The sequence below is a fragment of the Parambassis ranga genome, chromosome 5 (genome assembly GCF_900634625.1).
Source record: "Parambassis ranga chromosome 5, fParRan2.1, whole genome shotgun sequence".
NCBI classification, from domain to species: domain Eukaryota; kingdom Metazoa; phylum Chordata; class Actinopteri; family Ambassidae; genus Parambassis; species Parambassis ranga.
This window is the reverse complement of record NC_041026.1, coordinates 31,829,951-31,845,445: the sequence shown is the minus strand read 5'-3', so window position 1 is coordinate 31,845,445 and position 15,495 is coordinate 31,829,951. Positions and strand designations below refer to the sequence as shown.

Below are 15,495 nucleotides of genomic sequence, written 5' to 3'. Positions count from 1 at the left end.
CATTTTGCCCGCCCACTTACGCGACCCCCATCAATTGCTAGGACACGCCCCCGTGAACGTGTGTATGAATTTTCATGATTATAGAAGGTCTTTAAGGTCATTAAAAACCCAAACATGGTGGCGCCACAGCCAGACCGTATGACGAAATACTGCATTTTGGATAACTTTTGGTCCCTACCCCCTTAAGGGCAAGCCCACCAATTTTCAGCCCTATCAAGCAATTCCCCTAGGAGGCCGATTAAAACAGAATTTACATTTTAACGAGGAATATCACGGAATTTGACATAATTTGACTAGCTCTGTTTTTGTGTGTAAAAGGGACATATGTCCGGGGAAAACTGCATGGAGGGAAGCTAATCCTGGTGGCACAAGAAGCCCCTTCCACAGACTGAGCCCCTCCCCTTTCAAAACACAGTAAGCATGGTGAAGTGGCTGCCTACAGCTCTGTTTTCGTCGCCAAAAAAAACTTTTTGTGCCTTGAATTTTGTGTGTGCCTCATTGTAGATACATTTTATTTACACTTTATATTTATCATTTAAGTTTTTAGTTATATGTTATATTGGAGTTGAGAGTAATGCAGTTTCGCTTCACTATGTGTCCAGCACATATAGCAGTTTTGACAATAAAGCTGACTTTGACTTAGTCACTTGCCAAAGACTGGATTTAGTTAAAGTCACATTTTAGTCTTCTGCAGCAGTCTTCTCACCTGCTCCATGGTAAAGGTCAGTGATGGGGTGACAGGTGGAGGAGGGGAACAGGTAATTCCCAGGTGATGGCGGTCAGCCGAGGGGTCTGGGGACAAAGTGCGCGTGAGGCCATCTAGATGAGCTATAGGGGGAGAGAGGGGGCGTAAAGTAGCTTGTCGTCGTCGCTAAGTCATTAGCTGGGTGAAATGGGGTCATTGTGTCAAATCTAGGGGTGTGCGATTTGACGATAAATGATCGTGAAGGATTTGAACGTATCGGCGATCTACCAGAACGGACAGATCGTTTTATCGTCCATAGAGCACGTTCTATTAATTGCAGTTCTATGTTCGCACAGCTGCATGAGTTTTTTTCACTCGTCCAACTCTCAGTGCGCTTAATGTGAACACGACCAACCAATGACAGCCTCCCTGTTAGGAAGCTATGGCTGAAAACGAAAAGAGAACGGAGCAACTGGTCCCTAAAACGAACTCCACCTCTATGTTCGGTACTGTTTCTGCCGGCAGCAGCGGCGCGTCTTCTAAGCCTGTGTGTGTGTGTTTGTCCGCGCGACGTGTGTCGCAGTGGAAGGGCTGCGTGTATTATAATGCTACGAGCACGTACGCGCCCACCTCTCTGAACATTACCAGCTCGTTATATTCAGGTTCGCTGCTGTTGTGCCGTCAGCAGCTCTTCTACACCTGTATGTGTGTGTGTGTGTGTAGTGGGAGGGCCGCGTGTGTACATCAGATGCAGACAGAGGCAACAGCTAATGACGTCACCAAAACAGTAACGCAGGCATTTGATGAAGAGGCTCCATATGAGGACTCTAGTAAACGGTGGACAGAGCTGACAGCAGCAGCTCCGTTTTTCTTTAGATATGATTCCCATTAAAGTTTGATCATTTGGTCTAAATCACATTGAACTTTATGAGTTACTTAAGTCTCAATACTGTATTTAGTGTTTAACCTTAGGAGGCACACTTCAGTCTGTTTAAATGACTGTTGAATAATACTTTACAAAACTACATTAGTCTTCTTTTTAACCTATTTGAAATAAAACTTAATTTTGTTCTGTAAGTTATTTAAATTTTCATGTTTATTGAAAACTAACACTGAGTGCACGTTATCAGAGTTGTTGTTTGCCTTTACAATCTACTGTTTTTGAGAGTTGACAGTAGGCTACCTGACGTCATTTACACAGAAAAATGCAAATTTGTGTCAATAAACAAATCGTGATAAAATCGAGATTGTGATTTTATCATTACAGAATCGTGATATAAAATATTTGCCATATCGCCCACCCCTAGTCAAATCTGTTAAAAAAACAAATTCAGCTCATTGGCTTGTTAGACACCACCTTCTACTCCTCTACTGCTGTTTGACCTGTAACCAGTGATAGCCCTTATGCCACTCCACACCTCTCTTATGTTGTTCTGCTGAAGTTTCCACTTCAGCTTCCTTCTCTACTTCTTCTTGGCCTCCCTGATTTTTATTCTCAGGTCCATCTGTGTAGCTCGCACCTCCTTCTTGTTGCCCACTCTGACTGCTCTGTTTTAAAATGGCTTCATGTCCTTAGTCACCCATGGCTTATTATTGGGATAACAATTTACAGTCCTAACCAGTACAATGGTGTCCACATAACAGTTTATGTAGTCAGGCACTCTGCGATCCCATCAATAGCCTGGTTGTAGGGTTCACAGGGTGCCTGCCAGTCAGTCACCTCAAAGCAGGTTGTGATCCAACCTGCCCAGTGGGGGAAGAGGGAAAAAGCTGTAAGCATCCCTCATATTAGCATACAGCAGGTGTATTGTTCTTCCCTCCCTGGTAGGACAGTTCACAAACTGAGTGAATGTAGAAAGAGTTTTGTCCAGGTTGATATTGTTGAAGTCACCTGAGATAGCAATGAATGCTCTTGGGTGCCGAGTCTGTGCTTTTGCAGAGTGGATAGTGTCACATGCAGTGCTGGGGTTAGCAGAGGGGGGAGCATAAACAAGCACCATGACAAAAGGGGAAAACTCCCCGCCAGGACACCTGAGGCTGGTTTTGAACCTCATTCACACACTCACCTGCCATTCCACTAAAGAGGCAGAAAACGAACCTGCAGTCAACACAAGCCTTTTTACAAGTGACAGAGAGGCATAGAAAGGGAAAAGATATTTACATTCTCCCAACCCCCTTTTCTTCTTGAGGTATGCTCCACCTCTGTAACCCCCACTTTTTCCTTATAATTCCCTTGTCTGTTTGACTGGTCTTTTCAGTCTCCCCTCGACAAAAGATACAAAGGAGGCAGGGCCACTTTCCCCCTTTTTAGAGAGGAAGCAGCGGGAGTGGGGGGCAACAGACCAACCTTTTGTACCTTTTTGTTGCACAGGAAAAAGCATGCACAACTACAGCTAAGTACAGCATGTTCTCCAAAAGTATGCACAGTTCAGCTCAAACTAAATTAAAAATATGTGAGCAGCATGCATGTGTGTTGTGTGTATATGTGCTACACATCAACAGCAGGTGATTTTAGACACATTCTCTCATTTTCCAGGTGGAGATATGCCATGCTGTCAAACAGTCTATACAGGTAAAATCTGTAAGTAAACTCAGCAAAGAACTCCCGAAATACAGACAGCTGATCAAATGCCCGACCAGAGAGGAAAACACACTGGATCACTGTTACACCACAATAAGCGAGGCATAACACGCAGTGCCCCATGCTGCTCTTGGACTATCTGACCACGTGATGGTCTATCTGATTCCTGCATACAGACAGAGGCTGAAGCTCTCCAAACCTGTGGTGAGGACATCTAAAAAGTGGACCAGCTAAGCTTCGCTCCTGTTTTGAGACAACAGACTTGGAGGTGTTCAGGGCTGCCACTGATAGTCTTGATGAGTATACAGACACTGTGACGTCATATATTCAGTACTGTGAGGACAGTATTGTGCCAACACACACCAGGGTGAGTTACAACAATGACAAACCCTGGTTCACAGCTAAACTCAGACAGCTGAGGCTAGAGAAGGAGGCTGCTTTCAGAAGTGGGGACAGAGACTGCTACAAACAGGCCAAGTACAGGTTTAGCAAGGAGGTGAGAAGTGCTAAATCACTGTACTCTGAGAAAATCCAGCAGCAGTTCTCTGCTAACGACTCTGCCTCTGTGTGGAAAGGACTGAGGCAGATCACCAATTACAAGCCCAAAGCCCCCCACTCAGCTGACGACCTGCAATTAGCCAACAGTCTGAACGAGTTCTACTGCCGCTTTGATGGACTATCAGCCAGCCCTGACACCTCTCCACACACCTCTCCACACCCCATCAACACGGACATCCACATCAAAGATACCCCATCAGAGTCCTCCTTGCCCCCCTCCTCCTCCCCCTCAGCTGCCCTCTCCATCCTGGAGGAGGATGTTAACAGGCTGTTCAGGAGACTGAACCCCCGCAAGGCTCCTGGACCTGATGGTGTGTCCCCCTCCTCCCTAAGACACTGTGCAGACGAGCTGACTCCAGTGTTCACAGACATCTTTAACACCTCTCTGGAGTCATGCCATGTGCCAGCCTGCTTCAAATCCTCCACCATAGTTCCAGTTCCCAAGAAGCCAAGGATCACTGGTCTTAATGACTACAGATCTGTGGCACTGACGTCTGTAGTCATGAAGTCCTTTGAGCACCTGGTACTGTCCCACCTCAAGACCATCACAGCCCCCCTTCCTGGACCCCCTGCAGTTCGCCTACAGAGCTAACAAATCTGTGGACGATGCTGTCAACCTGGCCCTTCACTACATCCTACAGCATCTGGACTCCCCTGGAACCTATGCTAGGATCCTGTTTGTGGACTTCAGCTCTGCTTTCAACACAATCCGCCCAGCTCTCCTCCAAGACAAGCTGTCCCTGCTGCATGTTCCAGACTCCATCTGCCGGTGGATCACTGACTTCCCAGCAGACACGAGACAGCATGTGAGGCTGGGGATGAATGTCTCGGACACAAGGACCATCAGCACCGGTACCCCCCAAGGCTGTGTACTTTCCCATCTGCTCTTCTCCCTGTACACCAACTGCTGCACCTCCAGCCACCAGTCTGTCAAGCTGATTAAGTTTGCTGACGACACCACCCTCATTGAACTCATCTCAGACAGGGATGAGTCTGCCCACAGGAGGGAGGTGGACCGTCTGGTGTCCTGGTGTGCTGACAACAACCTGGAGCTGAATGCCCAGAAGACAGTGGAGATGACTGTAGACTTTCGGAAAGTGCCAGCTCCATCACCCCCCCTCACTGCCAGACACCCCCATCTCCACAGTGGACTCTTTCCGCTTACTGGGTACCACCATCACCCAGGACCTCAAGTGGGAGCTCCCTCATCAAAAAGGCCCAGCAGAGGATGTACTTCCTGCGGCAGCTGAGGAAACTCAAGGTGCCAGCCAGAATGATGGTTCAGTTCTACACGGCCATCATTGAGTCCATCCTCACCTCCTCCATCACAGTGTGGTACACTGGGGCCACTGCCAGGGACAAGCACAGACTGCAGCGTGTTGTGCGCTCTGCTAAGAAGGTGATAGGCTGCAGCCTGCCATCTATCCAAGACCTGTACGTCTCCAGGACTCTGAGGCGTGCAGGTCGGATCACAGCTGACCCTTCTCACCCTGGACACGGACTCTTTGAGCCACTCCCTTCAGACAGGAGGTTACGGTCCATTCGGACCAGAACCTCACACCACAAGAACAGCTTCTTCCCCTCTGCTGTTGGACTGTTGAACTGTAATTAATGCACTGCTCTGCACTGTCACTTCACAAGGTCACTTTAGTATAGTCACTGCATATTGATGACTATTTGCACTGTTAACTCCATCTTGCACTACTTGTACACTAGTACCACCTCACCGACCCATGTGGTACCTATTACATTATTACACTGTTCCACTCAGTCATATAAGGGTCTATGTTTGCCATTACAACCGCCACTCATTTTATGTTCTGTTCATTGTATGTCTTGTATGTCATGTCTGTTATGCCATGTCAATTTAGCCTTACTTTAGTTTATTTATCTTAATTTTACTTAGTTCTATCTTATTTCATGTTAATTATTATATGTTCTATGTATGCACCAATCAGGCAAATTCCTAGTAATGTGAATCCCCTTCACTTACATGCAATAAACACGATTCTAAATTCTAATTTTGTGCCAAATTTGGTGAGTTTTTGAGCACGTTCAGGGGGTCAAAATCGCGATACCGTGGGCAGACCAAGAATAACCAATAATAAAAACTTGCATTACAATAGGGCTCTTGCACGTTTCGTGCTCGGGCCCTAAAAACGCTTGCATTTCAATAGGGCTCTTGCACCATTCGGTGCTCGGGCTCTAAAAAGAAACCCAGCAGTAGCAAAATGACTAAGATCAAAAGATTAAAGATTAAAAGAAGTAAAAGAGAAGGCAGAGGCTGTATTAGCTTTTAATATTACAGAATTAGAGAACTTGACTGATTGCATCAGCAAGTCTAAACCTACTACCTGTCTTTTGGATCCGATCTCATCACTGCTCCTCAAGGATGCTATTCCTCTGATCGGAGAGTCTATATTAGGACAGCTCAACTTGTCTCTGGAAACAGGATATGTACCACAGGCTTTTAAAACTGCTGTGATCATTCCGATCACACAAACCTTCACTGGACCCGGACGTCTTAGGAAACTACAGACCGATCTCGAACCTCACCTTTATCTCCAAAATACTCGAAAGAGCTGTTGTAAGTCAGCTAAATGACCACCTGCATAGGAACAGTCTGCTCGATGCTTTCCAGTCTGGATTCAGAGCCCATCACAGCACAGAAACAACACTGCTTAAAGTCACCAATGACCTCCTCATGGCATCGGACCGTGGACTTGTCTCTGTACTCGTTCTACTGGATCTCAGTGCTTCAACAAAGTAGATCATCGCATCCTGCTACACAGATTAGAACACAAGATCAGGATTACAGGAACAGCACTGCGCTGGTTTAAATCATATTTATCTGACAGATTTCACTTTGTTCATGCTAACGATGTTTCTTCCACAGGTACAAGGGTTAATCACGGTGTTCCACAGGGTTCTGTGCTCGGACCGATCCTGTTCACCCTCTACATTCTCCCTCTAGGAAACTCAAGGCTCTTCATGGACTTGCTCCATTGTATCTGCAGGACCTGATTGTACCATATGTTCCTAATAGGACACTCAGATCTCTGAGTGCAGGTTTACTTGTAGTTCCTAGGATTCATAAAAATAGAATGGGAGGACGAGCTTTCAGCTATCAGGCACCACTATTATGGAACCAGTTACCATTCTGGGTCCGAGAGGCAAACACTGCCTCCACCTTTAAGACTAGACTTAAAACTTTTCTGTTTAGTAAGGCGTACAGTTACCCATAGACCTAGTGTGTAGCACAGCTATGCTGCTCTAGGCCTACGTTGTCGGGGGGCACAAACATGAGCAGTTTCCCCCTCACCCTCTGACCTCTCCTCTCCTCTCCTTAGTCTGGCTCATACTGGGTAATATCGTCTCATAATCTGTGTTTACTGTCTTCCTTGTAGTTCTGTGCCTCGCTCTCATTCTCTCTCTGTCTCTTTACAGGTCTGAACACCCATGCTGACCTGCAGTCCGGCCCCTGACCTCTCTAGGCCTACGTTGTCGGGGGGTACAAACATGACCCATTGAGCAGTTTCCCCCTCACCCTCTGACCTCTCCTCTACTCTCCTTAGTCTGGCTCATACTGGTAATATCGTCTCATAATCTGTGTTTACTGTCTTCCTCGTAGTTTTGTGCCTCGCTCTCGCTCTCTCTCTTTGCAGGTCTCAAGACCTTGTGCATACTGACCTGCAGTCTGGCCCCTGATCTCTCCTGTGCTCATCGACTTCACTAGCCCCTGCTGCTCATCTTTGCTATCAAATGACTATTACTACTTATGGACTGACAATATATATAGATATCTATTACAATATAATCACTGTTTCATCTTGCTGTCATGTTTGCTCTGTACTATATCATGTTCTCCTCTCTCTCTCTCTCTCTCTCTCTCTCTCTCCTTCATCCTCTCTCTCTCCTTCATTCTCTCTCTCTCTCCTTCATCCTCTCTCTCCTTCATCCTCTCTCTCTCTCTCCTTCATCCTCTCTCTCTCTCTCTCCTTCATCCTCTTTGACTAGCAGCAGGACTGGTTCCCCCTTAAGTTGTCGGGTCCTGCTCAAGGTTTCTTCCTCTTAAAGGGAGTTTTTCCTTGCCACAGTGCTCTTAGGGGGGGTTCCTGTGAAGCGTTTTGAGACAATTTCTGATTGTAATATGCGCTATATAAATAAAACTGAATTGAACAGAAACTGAATTATGTCACACTGTTTCCACAGGATTACGTTTTCTTTAGGGCCCGAGCACGAAACGTGCAAGAGCCCTATTGAAATGCGAGCGTTTCTTATTAGGGCCCGAGCATGAAACGTGTGAGAGCCCTATTGAAATGCAAGCATTTATTATTATTAGGGCCCGAGCACTGAATGGTGGGAGAGCCCTATTGAAATGCAAGCGTTTATTATTATTAGGGCCTGAGCACTGAATGGTGCAAGAGCCCTATTGAAATGCAAGCGGTTATTAGGGCCCGAGCACCGAACGGTGCAAGAGCCCTATTGAAATGCAAGCGTTTATTAGGGCCCGAGAACCGAGTGGTGCGAAGGCCCTATTGTAATTGCTGGTATTATTAGGGCCTGAGCACCGAGTGGTGCGAAGGCCCTATTGTAATTGCTGGTATTATTATTATTATTTGTCCTCCCAAACAAACGCATTTTTCGCCCCTTTGCCATGCACAAAAACTCACGAAACTTTGCACGCTCATCAGGGGTGGTGAAAAATTTGATATTTTGTGGTCGCTGCAAAGGGGCGGGGCAAAATGGCTCTACAGCGCCCCCTTGAAATTTTCAAAACACCCCTCGCATTTGGCTTAGTTTGGAGTAGGTGCACGAAAATCAGTACACATGTTTATCATAGCAAGACGCACCAAAAAGTCTCTTGACACCATGACCTTGACCCAACAGGAAGTCCGCCATCTTGGATGGAAAATGGCGATTTTGACGATTTACACCATTGGTAAGTGAGCGAACTCCTCCTAGAGCTGTCGCCCGATTGACCTGAAATTTGGTGGAGGTCACCTAAAGGACCTGTTGATCAAAAGTTATCAAAAGCTTTTCTCTAACTTAAAGGGCGTGGCCTCTGTGGCTCGCCAAAGTCGAGGGACAATTCATGATTTCGCCATGTAAATTTGAACGACTCTCACGCTCGCATACTTTATCCAAACGTATTCAAACTTCCGCCCTGAACACCTCCATATGTTGAAACCCTTACTTACTCGTGGCGCCCCCTGCTGGTAACAGGAAATGACCTCTTTTTGCTCTGACGTGTACTGCTCCTACATAGTTGACAGCATCAACTTCATTTCACCTCTAGAACCTACACATACCTACACTATGAAGGCCGTGAAGCTGCGTGCAATGGTGTCCGTGTGGCGGCGCGCCGACTGTCGATCCTTCGCCATGAGAGTACGTTTGAGTTTTTTATGACCTTAACGACCTTCTATGATCATGAAAATTCATACACACGTTCTCGGGGGCGTGTCCTAGCAACTGATGGAGGTCTCGTAAGTGGGCGGGGCAAAATAGCTCAATGGCGCCCCCTTGAATTTTTAAAAAAACCCTCTCCATAGGGGTTTTTTTAGAGTAGGAAGACAAAAATCGGCACACACACAGAACATGTCCAGACGCACATAAAAGTCTCTTGCACCATTGATCTAGACCACACAGGAAGTCAGCCATTTTGATTTTGGCAGTCAAATTTCAGCAATTTCCACCTTTGGTATGCGGACGAACTCCTCCTAGGGATTTCGACCGATTGACTTCATATTCGGTCGCTGTCACCTAGAGACCATGCTGATCAAAAGTTATCAAAAGCTTTTCTCCAAGTTAAAGGGCGTGGCCGCTGTGGCGTCACTTCGCCATTCATACACGAACAGCTCTCTCTCCTACATACTTGCTCCAAACGGCTTCAAACTTTCTGCACATGGTCAGAGCCCCTCCCTGAACGTCTCTATGTAATCATTTTGACCCCCTGAACGTGCTCAAAAACTCACCAAACTTTACCCAAAATTGTCCCCCAACTAAAATTTTTACTTGACACTGTCGTCATGGGCGGGCGTGGCTGCATGGTTATCAAAAACGCAGCACTTCATCATAAGGTCTGGCTGTGGCGCCACCACGAAGTTGACCCTTCACCAACGCACAGGAAATGGATGTGTTTGTTGCTGTATCTCCCACATACTTCATCCGATGTGGATGAAAAAAATCAGGCATGCTGAGCCTGTCATTCTGAACAGATTGATATGCTAATGACCACAAACTCTCATAGCGCCACCTACTGGCAGTATGAATTGTGTTCAGGCTGATTATCCATGTTCCACACCTCGTATTTGAACGAACTCCTCCTAGGGAAATACTCTGACAGACCTGTGATTTTGTCACCTGGTTCTGAAGACATGGCTGACCAAAAGTTATCAAAAACGCAGCTCGATGTTACACCGTGTGGGCGGGACCCTTCGCCACCATAGAGAAAGCTGCTGTGTTTCTACATTTGTTCACCCTACCTGCCTCTTACTCTATCATGACATCAGCTCCTGTGCACCTTTTCATATCACCTCATCGTCACGTGGGCGTGGCCACATAGCTCAGCAGCGCCCCCTGGAATGAAATCTGTTTGACCTACAGACACGAAAATAGATACGCATATGTGTCACCTCTAGGCAACAAAAAAAGTCTCTTGGAGGTATCCTCTAAAACGCACAGGAAGTCCACCATTTTGAAAAAACTGCTCCATTTTGCTGTTTTCACTACCCGCACTTTTACAAACTCCTCCTAAAGGATTTCTCCAATCCACCTGAAACTTGGTCTGCTTACTCTTAAGGCATTAGGGACCAAAAGTTATCAAAAACGCAGCACTTCGTCACACGGTCTGGCCGTGGCGCCGCCACAAAGTTGACCCTTCACCAACTCACAGGAAATACATGTATTTTTGGCTGTATCTCCCACATACTTCATCCGATGTGGATGAAACTTTACAGCCATGCTTAACATCGGATGCTGCACAGATTGACATGCTGATATGCTACAGTTGCTGCACCACCTGCTGGCCGGAGGACCTGTCTTTTGTACATGTTTGTTTTGCTGTACTCTTCTGCCCTCTAGACCACAGCTGGTGCCGGCACAGCTGGGAGAGAGGTCGTGGGACGATAGGGGAGGAGGCAGCTGCTGGTCCCGTGGACCGCAAGAGTAAGGAGTGCATGGTCAGACTCTACTATTGCAAAAATATCTATAGTTTTTACAGCTGGAAGGAGACGCTTGTCAATGAAAAGGTAATCTATTCTCAAATAAGTCTGATGTACATGAGAAAAACAGGAAAATTCTTTTTTACTTGGATGCAAAAATCTCCATGGATCGACACCACCTATATGGTCCATTACACTGGAAAGCCGTCTAGACATCTTTGAAGTTTATGTAGTTTTAAGATTAGAACGATCTAGGGTTGCATCTAATTACACAGTTCATATCTCCTCCAAATATTACCATATTTTCGCGGCCATACGGCGCGAAAATATGCACATTATAAGACGCATTATAAGACGCAGTCTCAATTACGGGGTCTATTTCTGTACTCAACACATACATAAGCGCATCGTATCACCGGCGGTGAGACGGGCGCGCATGGAGTCGCAGATCAGCAGGGACGGTGATGTGTGAAAAAAAAATCTGGTCTCTTTAGATAAACTGAGCCACTCATTTTCTCCTCATCCATCCAGCCTTTCTGATTGGCCTTCACGGTGACTCCTGCCGGAAACTTTTCTTTTGGCAGTGTTTTCCTCTTAAAAATGACCATGGGCCGAAGTTTCTGTCCATTACCATGGCAATCGAGGACAACAGTGAAAGCCGACTTCTCATGCCCTGTGGTGCGTATCAATACATACTGTACGTATTCAGCCCTGTGTCAGGAACTCAACCCATACATAAGGGGCACCGGATTATTAGGCGCACTGCAGGTACACCTGCCCTACCCAAGTTTTCTTAACAAAGTATCGTCTTGAACACGTAGATGCGTTTCTTGCAAAAACACAATTTCAGAATGCAGCTTTTTCTAATGAGTAAATATTCTAGCTCTCTTTACAGGACCATTCATTCCTCTAATGTTCCAACTAATAAAACGTACAGCAGAACCCCATGCCATATTTCTCTATGTTAATCTAGTGGTTGTAAATGGACTGTTTGGAACAGTGTAGATAGTACCGTTTGCAATAGTATGTTGTGGCCATAAAACAAAATATGATAACAAAAAAAAGATGGGGGAAAAAGGGAAAAAGCCGCTGCATTATCCCCATACCTACCATGAAGAAAATCAGCAATACTATGCTTAGGTCGCCCTCAGAACACTGACGAACTGCAGCTCTACTGTACGTTGACTTCCAGTAGTCTGTTACCATATTAATCACCCACTTTGCTCCCCCTTTATGCAGAATGGGTTAACAGAGATTGGCAATTATCTGCCTCTAGGAAAAGGAGACTAATTTACACATTCCATGGCATAACTAAGATGACATATTGAACTGTATATGCAATAACATGCATGCAGTAGGCCTGTCTAGGACAAGAAAAAGGAAATGTATGCTACATCCATATATATACACACTAGGGTTGGGCGGTATTAAGGTATACCGGCAGAGCACACAGGTAGCGACGGTATCATTATTAATACCATCAATAAAAAAACGCTGCGCTTCAGAGGACGAGCCAGAGCTGAGATGGTGTTTAGTTTCTGAATGGTGTAGGCACGAGCCAAGAGTTTGGTGCCGCTGTGTGAGCCTACATTTATAACTAATTGTTTCCATTAGAAAAAACTTGCGGAAAACGTGACCGGCAGGTTTTCAGTTTACCGGACAAGTGTTTTTATTACCATGCGTAACTTTTAACATGAATACTGCACAATGCTCTTAACATGGTAAAATTACAAAAACAAACAGAAACACATCGGGACTGGCTCATACCAGTTTAATACCATGTGCTGCCAGCATAATATTATAAAAAAAAAACGTCCATATGCGTTTTTAAATGGCCTCAATAAAAACTATATTAACAGAAAAAGATCACTTGACATGTGTCAGGCAGTTTATAATGCACCTTACCTGCCGTGAATTGTAGGCTACAGCAGCTGAATTAAAATTAAACGTGCGCGGTGTCTCTGCAACTTGATATGAGTATATGTGCTGTTTTGACGGGGCTCTGCAGACGCACCTCTCTCTCTGTCTCTCTCAGAAGGCAATTGAAGACTGGACCCACGGCTACGTACCCTGTCTTCACCTGTTGGCACGACGCACGGCACGGTATTCACGTATACCGGGGTAAAATGTGGAGGGCGTTTGATGGTATCAAAATTTGGATACCGCCCAACCCTAAACTAAGGTATTAAGGTATACCGGCGGGGCACACAGGTAGTGATGGTATCATTTTTAATACCATCAATAAAAAAAAATGCAATGTACTTATAAAGAAGATAAGGATCAAATATTAAACATAATTTATTTGATGCCTTGTGTGGTTGAATTTTCAGTTTTACTTCAGTAGTATAATATATTTTACCTTTGGAGACGTTTGATAAAGTTTGTGAATATGACGTGACAGCGCGGAGAAGAGAGAGCTATACTCGCACCTGTGACCTGGTCTCTTAAAAGAACGCAACTTCTGCGGTTTAGAGCCAGAGCTGAGATGGTATTTAGTTTCTGCACGGCACACGGCACGGTATTTCCGTACACATACGTTTGACGATATCAAAATTTGGATACCGCCCAACCCTAATACACAATTAAATCGCCTCAAGTAGCCCACACACACATTTGAACTCACAAACTCAGGTAGATCGAACCAGTCCAGCACACCCAAATTGTTAATCACAAGGTACAGCCTCATCCAAGTTATTTTGGTCTCTATGTCTGTCCAGAGTAGGTTGGTGTGTAGCAACTCAGTGATCATAAAACTCCTGGGCTTCTTCAGGTGAAGAAAAGATGAACGTTTGCTTGTCATATTCTACTCGAAGACGTGCTGGGTGCATTAACCTGAAACGCACATTTTTCTGGTACAGGAATTGTTTGACATCCTTAAACCCAGCGCATTTTTTGCCAGGGCTGCGGTCATATCTGGGTAGATTCGCAACCATTAAAGTTTACGTCATGTGCTCAGGTTATGAAAAAGTTATGCAGGGAGCTCTACTTTCTTGCGACCTATCCCCTCATGGTCAAACCGGAAGCCCGCATTGCAATATTTTTTGATGGTATTGAAAATGATGATGATTAATTGGGGGGGTTGACATTGAAAAAAATGTTTGTCTTCTGGGGGCGTGGGGGGGCATAAAGCAAATAATTGAGAACCACTGGTCTAAACTAATCGGTAACTAATCGGATTGTAAAGAGAAGTTATGCTAATTTAACAAAAAGTGCATCAGAAAAAAAATCTTCTACCCTACCTTTAACACTCCTCCTAGGGTTTATGATAAAATCCAGCCACATTTGGAGGTATAACAATACGACATGCCTTTACAACTCATAAGGCTTTGGACTTTATCATATTGGGCCATCATATTTTTTTCCTCATCCATTTAAAACTTAAGGTAGCATCCAGGTTTTTATTGCGTCTCTCATTTAAATGAATGGATAACCTCTTTAACCTGCTATACATCCAAGAAACACTGTAACACCATGGAATGACAGCAGTGGCACCATTACAAGATGGTGGCACTTACCCTGAAACATTTTTGGGAAAAATATGTCCGAACAAACAAACACACACTTGGACAACTGGGGCGGCAGCATTGGCGCACTCAGATCCTCTTAAAATTTCATGTTGCAGTTGCACTTGTTCTGGTAGACAAAGTGCAGAAACAAAACCACAGAAGAAACATCCAATGGGAGTGTTGTTGGCGGCGGCAGCTATGTGAAATGCGGAGCTGTTAAATAACAGACACCCTTCACAATAAAGACTGGACTTTAGTGGACTAGTAAGTGTCTTGGAGCGACAATCAGGACACGCATAGTACGCTTTCAAAGCTAACATAGCTATACAAGCTAATAAATAACTGAACCGCTAATAATGTCAAATAGAATAGCGAACAAAGTGAGCAAATTCTTAGGAAAGTGACACAGATGTTTACAGTGAAAGGTTCTCATTCGAAAGCAGAGAGGCAAACTGATATTTGTAGGAGACGGTTGAGTTCGGAAGAGACGAACTTACCTAGCACTGTACAGTCACCGCAGTTCGATGAAGTTTCACGGGTTTTTTTCTTGAAGCTAAAACAACACAAATCCCACAGTCCTTCGCGTCTATACGTCCAACCGTCCTCTCCGGCATCCAACTTTCACTACTATGAGCCACTCGCCGCTCGGTGAAAACAATGCAGTGGCTTAATTTCACTACGCAGAGTTCACCACACGGCTAAAACAGTTTGGTGCAGCTTCAACACTTTAGCTCTCCACTAAAGAGTTTCGAGGGTTTTACCACAGGGGTTGTTTTGTGCTGCGTTCAGATGCTCCTCGGATTTCTTACGACTAAGAAAGTAAGGTAAACAAACGAAAGAGACCCCGAAACAAGTTTTTCATCACTGCCCCGAATATAAAGTCTAAAAAATACATTGTTAATGATATAATTAATTTGGATGTATGAGGGATACACCAGCTGTATCACTGAAACTCCACTTAACCCAAAACCAATTTATTTCTACCCCTTAACAAAAGGT

General features: G+C 45.1%; 1 protein-coding gene across 6 annotated transcripts in view; it reads right to left on the bottom strand.

Moving 5' to 3' along the window:
• The window catches only part of LOC114436041 (plexin-B1-like), a 135,352-nt gene extending 120,100 nt beyond the window's left edge, over positions 1-15,252 (bottom strand). For 5 of the 6 annotated variants that reach the window (XM_028406092.1, XM_028406091.1, XM_028406094.1 and 2 more), the window contains exon 1: positions 14,994-15,252. The gene's annotated coding sequence lies outside the window, so the exon portion shown is untranslated. The remainder of the gene's footprint in view (positions 1-14,993) is intronic. The other variant, XM_028406093.1, reaches the window with a different exon arrangement.
• Between the last annotated feature and the right edge of the window lie 243 nt (positions 15,253-15,495).